This window comes from Pezoporus wallicus, unplaced genomic scaffold, assembly GCF_028554395.1.
Source record: "Pezoporus wallicus isolate ANWC-B61680 ecotype Strahan unplaced genomic scaffold, APGP_CSIRO_Pwel_v1 contig_13737, whole genome shotgun sequence".
In the NCBI taxonomy this organism is placed as follows: domain Eukaryota; kingdom Metazoa; phylum Chordata; class Aves; order Psittaciformes; family Psittacidae; genus Pezoporus; species Pezoporus wallicus.
Genome location: NW_026641629.1, coordinates 628,706 through 639,500, shown reverse-complemented (window position 1 = coordinate 639,500; position 10,795 = coordinate 628,706).

The following is a 10,795-nucleotide window of genomic DNA, read 5'->3' as shown; positions in this document are numbered from 1 at the left end:
AGGCTCAGACCTGCTCACGGAGCTTCCGTGGGGCCTGAAAGGCCTCTTGAATTATATGGATTTCATACAAAGGAAAATGGATTTTTTCCTGCCCACCTAAGCGAGCCTGTGGTGATTAATGCTGCAAAGGAAACCCAGCAACAACAAATCCGGGTTTATTATGGGCTGTGGGTTCCAGGAGCATGAAAAATGCACGCTCGGTAAAAGAAATGTTTGCTCCTTCAAAAATATCTCCATAAACCCCTTGTCTCTGCTGCATTTGGATGCTAATGGGATACAGAGCTTCGTAATTCCGTGCCTCTCTTGTTGCTGAACTGTATTGCAGAGTAGGTGTGTTCTATGGGGGAAAACTTGGCAGAGGAGAGGATTCACTCTTTGGTTGTGGACTTGGTCGAGCTTTCCTTCATCTGTTGCTTTCACAGAGAAAAGTGGAGGAGATCAACCCCCTGTGAACACAGGCAGGTCCTTGCAAGAGGCTGGCCCGGAGCCCTCCTGCAGGGCAGGAGCTGGGGGATACGAGGCTGCTGCTGGGTCTGGGGCTGTCGGTGTGGGAAGCGAGCAGGGCGTGGGGCAGGTCCCGTCCGTGCTTGGGGCTTTGTCCCCAGTCCCTGGGTCTCAGTGTAAACCTGAGGGGTTCCTTTGAGCGTGGGGTCTCGGAGGCTCCGTTCCCAACCACAGCAAAGCCTCCCCGCTGCTGGGAAACAAAGGCCCACTGTGAGCCAGGATGTTCTTCCTGCTCGAAGGTAGGCAGGAATTGCAGATAGGGATTAGGGAGCGTGAATGCTGCACTATTTACGCTGTGTGCTCAGTCACCTAAATCAGGCTGGCAGTGTTTGAGCTTTGCCCGGATAATTGATTCAAATGTAAATTGAATGAATAAATCCTTTACAGCTAAAATATGCTCTCTTTTTATCTCGATTCTCTTTCTTCCCCTTTGTCAAATGGCATAGAAAATGGGTAGTTATAACCTCATGAATAGATATTTGACAACCTTTGCAGGAGGGTGGGTGAAATGAGGTTTGTGTGGTCTGGTTTGAGGAGCTCCCCTGGGGTGTTCATCGGATTCCAGAACTGCTCCTAACTCGGTTCCTGTGCTTCTGGTCAATAATCTGCTTGTGCACACGTTCGCGCCGCTCTCCAGCAGCAGGGCTGGCGGTGATTTACGTCTGTGAGCGCACACTGCATCAGAGGCTTTTCTGTTAACAGCCGTGGAGTGAGCTCCCGGGGCGGCCGCGCGCCCTCCTGCCCTCAAAGGGCTCCTTGGTTTGGGACCCTGCGCAGAGAGGCTCGGCCTGGCACCGGGACAACTTCGTGAGCGGTCTGTGGGCGTTTGAAGCTGCCTTCCCTTAAGGCTTCCCTGATGCTTCAGTAGGACCAGGGCTAACGCGCCCACCCCTGGCCAGCCAGCCGCGGTGTGAGCCTTCATCCCAGCCCGGCTGTGTTTAACCAGCAGCTCCACAGATGACATTCTTGGAGCTGGTGTGTGTCCAGCAGAGTCGGGCTCCGCATCCCTTGTCCTGGCAGCATTCCCGCTCCTGGAGCAAGCATCAGCTGGTGCATGGATTCGGCGTTCCTCGGGCTGTATCTGCCGGGTGTTTGCCCTGTCTCGGGGCAGGGATCCCAGCGCTGCGCACCGGGCCCTGGCTGCCGTGGCAGGGTTTAGCTCTGCTCACGTCAGCTTTCCGCTCTGCTCTGGCATCCACGTGATTCAGGTACCCCAAAGGGATCGCCCCTGCCCATGTGTGACGGTCGCTGCGGGCTGGCAGCTGCTGCTTTCGGCTCCTTCAGAGGGAGGCACCAGCGCCCACCAGCCTCCCTGCACGGCTTTGGGCTCCGGGAGCTGGAGCCCACCAAGGTAACGTGGTACCAAGCACCGAAGCGCTCCCCCGTGTCCTCAGTGCATGTCAATGTCCGGGCTTCTCTTGAATCCAATCAACTTCCTGTGTGCCTCAAACACCCGCCGCTCCCTTCCCTGCCCGCTGGACTGATGCGGACCGGGTTGCTTCTGCAGAGCAAGAGGCTGGTTTGGGCCCTGTCCCTTTGCTGCTGCTGTTGAGCATCAGCATTTAGGGGTTTTGTTATGCAGCTTCTTGCATTTGTGTTCTGTTCATAGGGGGAAAAGAGCGAACAAAACGGTTCCTGCCCAAACTCGCCACTATCCAGAATCCGAGTTTCTCTCTCCCTGTCTGTGCACTGGTCCCTCATGAGCAGGATATTTTGTGACTGGTTTCAGAGCCCGACTTTGGCTGTTTAGAAAAGATCCATTCGCTAAATCATGGAGGAGCAGCTGCCGCTCTCTGCTGAGCCCAGCACAGCACATAAAATATTGCTCATTTGTTTGGCTTGGGAGACGTAAAGTTGCTGTAGTGGAACATCATTACAGGCTGCTCCTAATTCACCTCAGGGCTACTTCTAATAGCGCACAATTCTCCCGTGGCAGTCTGGGTGAATGAGATGGGTGTTTTGATGTCAAGCTGAATGTAAGAAAGGTTTTAGGACTCAAAGCTTTGCAAGAGAAATAAGCACTGTTTGTGCTCGGATGCGGGGAGAGGTCCCTGTTTTGTTATTAACACTGCAGCTATTGAAAATCCTGACACTTGTTCCTGGGGGATTTGAAGCAATTCGAGCCATGAAATACTGTTTCAGCTCAGCCTTTTACAAGCTGCTGCATGTTGGTGGAGCCGAAGGTGGCTTTGAGAGCTGGGGGGCACCCAGGGCCGGTGTTCACTTACTGGTGTGTGCTGGAGCTGTCTCAGCCGGGGTGCAGCTGGTTGTGCCCGGCTCTCGGCAGGTAACCGCTGCTGTCCGGGCGGAATGGCTTGGGAAAAGCTGCCCCAAGCACTGGGATTTAGACCTGCTGCTTTGCACCAGGTCCATCAGCACAGCAGCCAGCACTGGGGCTGTGGTGCCTGCAGGTGTGCTGCCCACGGGGCTGAGAAGGGGCCACAGGCTCTTACTTGCAGAAACGTAATAGGAGAAATAAAGGGTGATGAGGTGGGAGGCTGGAGTACTGTGATGGAGGGACCCTGCCTGCTTCCCATGGCCAGGAGCAGGCAGCTGACCAGGACCCTGCTTTTCTCCTTAGGAAAATGAAGCCTCAAGAAGCCTCATCTCCTCCTTGCACCACAGCTGGGTGGCAGCATCAAGAGGCTGGCGTGGATCTGGATCTGTTACCGCATCACAGGCAAGACAAGCGGCCGCTGGGGCTGTTTCCTGGCTGCGGCACCTCTAAGTGCCCGTCACCCCTCTGAGGCAGTCGGTGCTTCACGCACAGTTTGGGTGCGGGGAGCTGCAGAGCGCACCCCACATCCTGCTCTGCCACAGCCGCCGCTCTTCGCCCTTCGTTGTCTTCGTTATTCCCTACAAAATCGAGGTAACAGGCGGCAGACGTGTATCTGCTGCAGCTCCAGACAGGCAGCCTGTGTTGCTGAGAGCGATGAAGCCAGCAGCAGCACTGCATGGAGTTTGGGCTAACAGAACAGATGCTCTTTGCTGCTGCCGTGGGGTCCGGGCGCTGGATCACAGGGCTCCTCATCCCGCTTCCGAGGGCTGCGGTGTCAGAGGCATGCGGGGATTTGGTGTGAGACGAGATGCTCGTGATTCCTGGGACAAAATGAACAGCAGGAGAACATGATTTACAGGTTGCTGCTCTTATCCGAGTGCGTGTCTGAGCAGCAAGGCTGTTTCCCGTGCAGTGATATTGCTGATGCCCAGGGTTGTATTAAACATGGTCCCTCTCCCGGCAGCCAGATAGATAACCCCTGCTTAACAATAACTCCTGCGGAAAGAGAGACAAGGGTTGTATGCTGAAACAGCAAAGATCTCTTGCTAACTGCTAGAGATGACCTTGATTCGGCGTGTGAGGGCTGCGAAGTGCCATAACTCAGTGAGGTATTTATTGTGAGCTGCACAGCACAAGCTCAAAGAACCCCAGTGCCTTGGTTTCTTCTGAGTAACTTCCTGTGGCAAACGGGGATGTCTCTCTTCGAACTCGGGTGCTCTGCTCCGGGTGAGCCTCCGCAGCGCTCGCCCCCCTACATGGGAGTTGCTCCAAGTCCTAGTGCTGGAGCCGTTTCGTTGAGCTGCGTTTCCAGCTCCCGGTGGCTCTGTTCAGCAGCCGCTCCCTGCAGACTGCTGGGCCTTTGATGCTAGTTGGGGTATGGCGCGTTAAAAACCCCCTCAACTTGTTTCTAAAGCCTCACTAAAAACCCCGCTGGGACTTTGATGTTGAGAAGATTCCACTCAAAGCACCCCAACTCTCTGAAGCTCGCCCGGCCTTATCTTGAAGGCAGAGCAGCGAGTGGCTGCCTCGGGCAATAAAGCATCAGTGGCAGCAAAAATGTGTAGTGATTATTTATGGTGTGAGCATCTGCACTCAGGAGAGGCTGCTGAAGTTACCGGAGCCTGGCGATGCCTTCAGGAGCCCAACTCTTCGTTTTGGAGATGATATTGACAGTTCCTTGCTATAGTTCAGCCATTTCCTTGTCTGACCCAGGTGGAACACCGCAGCAGAGCACGCGCCGATTTCATTCATAAATCCCAGTTGCGAGCATCCATGCCCAAATGCTTATAGAGGGGATTTCCTGCTCAATGACAGGATCATGAAATCCCAGACTCGTTCGGGTTGAAGGGACCTTAAAGCTCCTCCAGCCCCAACCCCTGCCACGGGCAGGGACCCCTTCCACTGGAGCAGCTTGCTCCAAGCCCCTGTGTCCAACCTGGCCTTGAACACTGCCAGGGATGGGGCAGCCACAGCTTCTCTGGGCACCCTGTGCCAGCGCCTCAGCACCCTCACAGGGAAGAGCTTCTGCCTGAGAGCTCAGCTCAGTCTCCCCTCGGGCAGGTTAAAGCCATTCCCCTTGGCCTGTCCCTACATCCCCTATCCAAAGCCCCTCTGCAGGTTTCTTTGTAGGTCCCCTTTAGCTACTGGAAGAGCGTCAGAAAGTTTCCCCTGAGCCTTTTACTGTGTGGGGGTGAAATTGCCCCTGAATCAGATTTTTAGTCCCTAACTTCACGCTGTGCGGTACGGGGCCGGGGCCTCGCTCCGCTCTGCTGTGGGTCCTTAGCTCTTTGCAGTGTGTCAGGTACTCATCAGACTGCGCTCGGCGCTAAAGGGGGTTTAATGATCTCTCTCTTTTGCCTGTCTCGTGTTTCTGTGCGCAGGAATCCACCCGGCCCTGCTGCGCGCAGCTTCACGGGAGCGCTGTTCCCCCACACGCCCCGGAGGGGATTTTCCTCGCGATGCTCCCAAGCGCTTTGTGCTCAGTCCGAGCGGCGCCAGGCTCCAGCGAGGCTCCTCTGCGCTGGCCCCGCACCGCGCTGCTGCTCTTCACAAGGTTGGGGGGCAGCGGGGGCCCGTCCGCGTCCCCCGGGGTGGGACCGGTCCCTGCCGCGGAGCCTCAGGCCGCCAGCAGGGGGCGGTACAGCCCAAGCTGCGCCGCTTCCCGGGCCGCAGAGGAGCCGCTCGGGGCCTCCCGATGGCCGCGGGTTCGAGGCCAGCCCCGGCCCCTCTCGGGGTGCGCGCGGGGCTGTTCCCCGGCTCCCTCTTCCCGGCGCATCCCCGGGAGCTTCCCCGCTGTGTGCTCGCTGCGGTGCACGGATGCTGTTCAGCGGCCCTGGGGACGCCTCGGAGAGAGGGCCGCTTGCTGCCATGGCAGCGCGAGCTCCGGGCCCCTCGCTCGCATCCCCTGAGGGTGAGCTCCTCACGCGTCTTTTGCACCAAAACCGCCCCTCAGTTTGGAAGCAGAGGGAGGATGGGTGTGAGATCTGTAACAGCTCCCCACGGCACCGCGGCCGGGCAGCGGGTGGGTGCTCAGCACCCGGTAGGTCCTGACCCCGGGTCTGATCCCTTCTAATGCCCCTTTGTGTGCTCCCTCCTGTGTCCCACTGATGTCCTGAGGCTTCTGCCCCGAGACGGGGTCCTCGTGCCCACCAGCGCCGGGCTGGCCATGGCAGGGAGCTGGCACAAGGATGAGCTTGCCCTTGGTCCTGCTCCTCAGGATGATTAAGTCATTAACCAGGCTTGTCTGACACGGACGCGCTGCCTTGGTTCAGGGGCAGTTTCTTTCGAGCGGTCGGTATCGTCCTAGAAATAAGCCCTTATTTACATAGTGCTGACTCCAACCCCCGGCTGTTTGTAAGAGCTGTAATTTATCCCCTGAGGAACGCCTGGACAAAGCACAGCACTAATTCTGCCACCTGCGCTGATGATGTGTCCAAGGGGACCCTGCCGAGTCTCTATTAAAAGATGAGAATAAGAGAGAAAGCCTAAGATCTTTACTTGCAGAAGATGTATGTGTGCAATATAAGGCTGCTGCTAATTCTTCCCAGGGATTAATAGAGACGATCAAGGACAATTTCGCTCAATACTGCTGTTTTCTTTGTAAAGCAAAGCTTCCCCAAACCTGAGGCAAGACAGAAGCGCGGCGCTGAGCCTGCGGTGCTCTCCTTCAGTCAGATGGAAATAGCTGTCTTTATTTTAAAGTCTCTGTCGGCACCACAGTGCTGACACTTCCTGAGACAATGCAACGGGCAGAAATCCATTTTCCAGCCTGGGAGGAAAGCAAGAAGTAAATTGGGAGAATGAAGAGTGAGGAGGAACTGAGGCGTTCACAGCGCTCGTGATGGGAAGAAGGCAGAAAATGGATTCATTTCTTTAAGATACAGCACTAGGTTTGACTTTGGGGTGCGTGCTGCATCACTCAGGAACCCAGGCTGCCCACGCTGTGGGGCTGGCTGCAGACACGGGGATTCCTCTGACTGCACCCCCCAGATGTGGGGCAGGAGAGCTGTGTGTGCCCCATGGCCTTTCAGTGGGGGATTCTGCCAGTCTTGTGTGGGGCCAGGAGTAAAAGGGTGCTCTGGGGAACCCTGGAACGTGGCAGCTCTGGGTAAGCCGGGATGCAGGATGTCCCCATGGGAAGATGCTCGGGGGATTTCAGCTCAGTCTTTGCAGGCTGATGACAGCCACTGACAAAATACTGCAAAACTGAGTGAAAATGCCCAGAGCAGCTGGGGAGGGGGTTGGGGCTCCCCAGGCTTCCTGCCCGTGGTGGTTGGTTCCCCTGTGGCTCCTTTGGCCAGTGCTGCCTTCAGCATCACTCCTCGGAGCACCGGCGGAGGTCTGAGCCCGTGGCTCTTGCACTGCAGCTCCTCACGCTGCATCTGGCTAATGAAGTTTGTCCCTTCCCTGTGGCTGATAACGCTGCACTCATTCCGCTTCGGTTCACATCTCGGAAGCACAAAGTTTCCTGTCTGTACAATTCCTGGGCGCATCGATTTGTGGTTATCTCCTGGCAGGGATTTCATCTGCTCTCGCTGTTTATGCGCGGCGCTGCGGATGCACCCAGGAATCAATGCTGCTGCTCTCGCTCCTTTTGACAGGCAGCTCCTTAGAACTCTGCCTGCGAGCCCGATGTCCTCCTCCCCATTCCTGCTGCCTGTGCCGTCTGCGTGGCCCTCACCCAGGACCACGCTCGGGTTCCCAGGTTCCTGTGTCGGGAGCCGCACGGGTGAGCGATCAGACACGAGTGCATCTGGAAAGATGCCGTTGACGTCTGTGCACGCACAACACCACGAGCCCCTGGTGCGTGCAGGAGCCTGGGTCAGCGTGAGCCTGGGATCGATTTGGCAAGGCTGGCTGTTGTTATAGAGCCATGGGTATTAATTAAGCTGCTCTGCCCTTGTGCGCTGCTGACAAAGGCAGCCGCTGAACCAGCTCTAAACCTGGCTGTGGGGACTGGGGGGTTCTGACAATCCTGGGCCAAAGTCCAGTCCCAAAGCTTGGGGAGGTTTTGCTTCAGGTCTAACTAAAACCCTTCAGCTCCTTTCGAGGAGGTTTTGGTTGGGGTTTTGACAAATCCTGTTGTTAGAAGTCAGGTTTTGGGGATTCATCCGTCCCAACCCGAGCAAGAGCACAGGCAACTGTACAGAGAGATGCTCTGCTAAGGCAGCGTTTCTAGATAGCGTGATTCAGTGTGCTACAGGGAGTTCAGGAGGGGTTCCTCCTTCCCCCGAGTGATGCTGTGTGCAGTGAGGTGGAGGAAACACAGCATCAAGAGACATTTGCTCTCCAGTCTCTGTCAGACCTGTGGCAGCACCGGCCCAGCTGCATCCCCATCACTGCTGTGCTCTCCAGTGAGGGTCAACAGTGGGGAGAACAGTTCATAAACCTGAGCCTCAGCAACTGTGGTTAGAACTTCCTCCATTTCCCCCCTTCCCTTTCCAGTCTGTGTTCCATCAGCCTCATTCCTCTGAGGTTTGCTGTCCCGTTTGCTGTCCCCTCTGCCGTCCCGTTTGCTGTGCTGTTTGCTGTGCTGTTTGCTGTGCTGTTTGCTGTGCTGTTTGCTGTGCTGTTTGCTGTGCTGTTTGCTGCGCTGTTTGCTGGCCCATTTGCTGGCCCATTTGCTGTGCTATTTGCTGTGCTGTTTCCCCACCTCAGTGTTTCTCCCTTCCCTTGGCCTGGCTGCTGCTGGTTGACGTCAGAGAGGTTCCTTTCCATCAGCGTTTGAACGGAGCAGTTTGTTTCATGTTCGCAGCATCCATGTGGAAGCAGACTCCAGGAGGTGCCCATGTGAGTGAGCAGCCTGGGGGGTTGTACAGGGAACTCCATCACAGGCTGTGGTTCATGCTGCTGCCTTTGGGTTTATCCCCTCCAGAGGCAGGATGCAGTTCACGTGTTTCCTTAGGAAGGAGTTGCTGTTTGCCCACTAAGGGAGTTCTACAGAGGTTCCTCTGGTTTTTAACTCACCAGATAACAAGGAAGAGATTCGGTGTCTGCAGCCTGCAAAGCTCTGGGGTGTCTCAATCCCACCACTTGTCATAAAAAGGTGGTGGTGGTGGCTTCAGACTGCGGTGGACCCAACCTGATCTCTTGGTGTTCTTAGATGTTGCGCCACATCTCGGTTGGGGATGAATGGCAGTTCTAAGCTTTCCCTGGGCTTCTGTGGATCTGGATAGTAGAGAAAAGATATCAGTGAATTTAACAATATCGACCACGTTATAATATTTATTTCATATCACTCCAAAAGTTCCTGTTGCTGTTTAAGCTGCCCCATTCCTGAGCCAAAGCTCAGGTGGTTCAGGATGCCAGCGGCTGCTCCGGAGCATCTTTCCACTGCGGGTATTAGTCTTTCCATAAACCCTTCCACTTTCCAGCATTTGTGTTGTGATAATCTCTCCTAGCATTTCTTGCAATGCTTCATTTTAATATACATTCCCTTGTCACTGCAGAGCTGGATTCAGCCTCCAGGTAAATGCTATCTAAATCACTGCTTCAAGGGGAGAATGAAATATAGGTGTGCGAGAGAAGGCAAAGGAGAGGAATGAATAAGAACTCCTCAGAAAGCGAGAAGACATCCCTGCAATGGTGTGTAGGATGTGCTGCTCTCCTCATCCTTATGGCCTCTGCTCCCTGCTCTGGGTACGGGGTGTGGGTCAGGTAGAACCTCAACGTTCAGCCTTGTGCATCTGAGGTTGTCTAAAGGGGACAAAGAAGGAGAAAGATGGGAAGGGTGCTCCTGGCAAGCAGCAGAGTCAGCAATAGAAGCTGTAGGTGTAGATCCCCCTGGTAAACCAGGGGAGGGGATGGGGAAAGCAAGACTCGAGCTGGCGGCAGGATGCAGGCGCTGCGGGGTGCTGGTGAGGAATCGCATCTTCTGGGAGATGGTTTTTCACTTGGTTCCGCGGCTCCGGCCTTCATCCCCATGTCGTGGGACCGGGCCATGCTCAGCACACCGAAACCCGTCCAGGCTGAGTGTTTCCCATGGGGAAGCTAGCCCAAACCTCGCCGTGGTGGTGGCAGCTTTCTCCTGCCTTCAACCTGAGCGCTTTGGCTTGTGTTTGTTCCCGTGCCAGGGCTGTCCTGAGCCCAAGGAGCTCTTCCCTCCCTCTCCCGTACCTCGGCTGTTCCGAGGCCAGGCTCCACCATCCCCAGTGGTCGCGGAGCCCTTTGCTGCCCTGTTCCCATTGGGGTCTGTCCCTGTGGAACATGGGTGACCAGACCCGAACAAAGCCCCCAGATAAGATCTTCCCAGGGCTCTGCACAATGGAAACTTCCACGGAGCCCGGCCAAGGCGGCTGCTGAGGCCACGATTTCCCTTTGAAACACCCGTTTCCGCTGCTCTCCTTCGGCTCAGAATTCCAGGGCAATTTCAGTGCAGTTTTGACAGGCAATCCACGACGGTGTTTACAGATAGAACCAAAATCAATTTGAAGCTTGGTCTTCACAAAGCCAACATTCATCAGGTTCCTGCAACCTCTCTATGCCAAGAAAATCTTCTTGCAGCGCTGCATTTGAAATAGGAATGAGCATCCTAAGCCCCATAACGCCTTGGGGATTGGGAAAAGTAGATTGTTTCCTACTCTAAGCTTCCTTGAATCCGTGCCCAGGTGCTCTGCGTGCTGCTTTCCCTACAGGCAGCTCCATCAGCCTCCTGCCAGACTGAGATGCTTCAGTAATACTTGTGATTTCCCACAGCATTGGTGTCCTCCGGGCACGGGGATCCCTCCGAGCTGGGGCCACCACTACAGAGCATCCCTTTAAGACAGACTGGGGCGAGGGGAAGGAAAGCGGCATCCGAGCGATCCAGGCCACAAAGGGAGATGGCAGGCGGTCAAGTCGGCGCTGACGTTGCCTGGTATAAATCAGGAGGGGTGGCAGCTGGGTGCTGCTTGCAGGGAGCACGGGCGCGAGGGACCGTGGTGGGACGTGGAGGTGGGGAGGGAGAGGTGTGTCTGGTGCTGCAGGTTTATATAAGGGAGGCTTCTTCCATCTCTGGAGCAGGTAAAAAAGGGG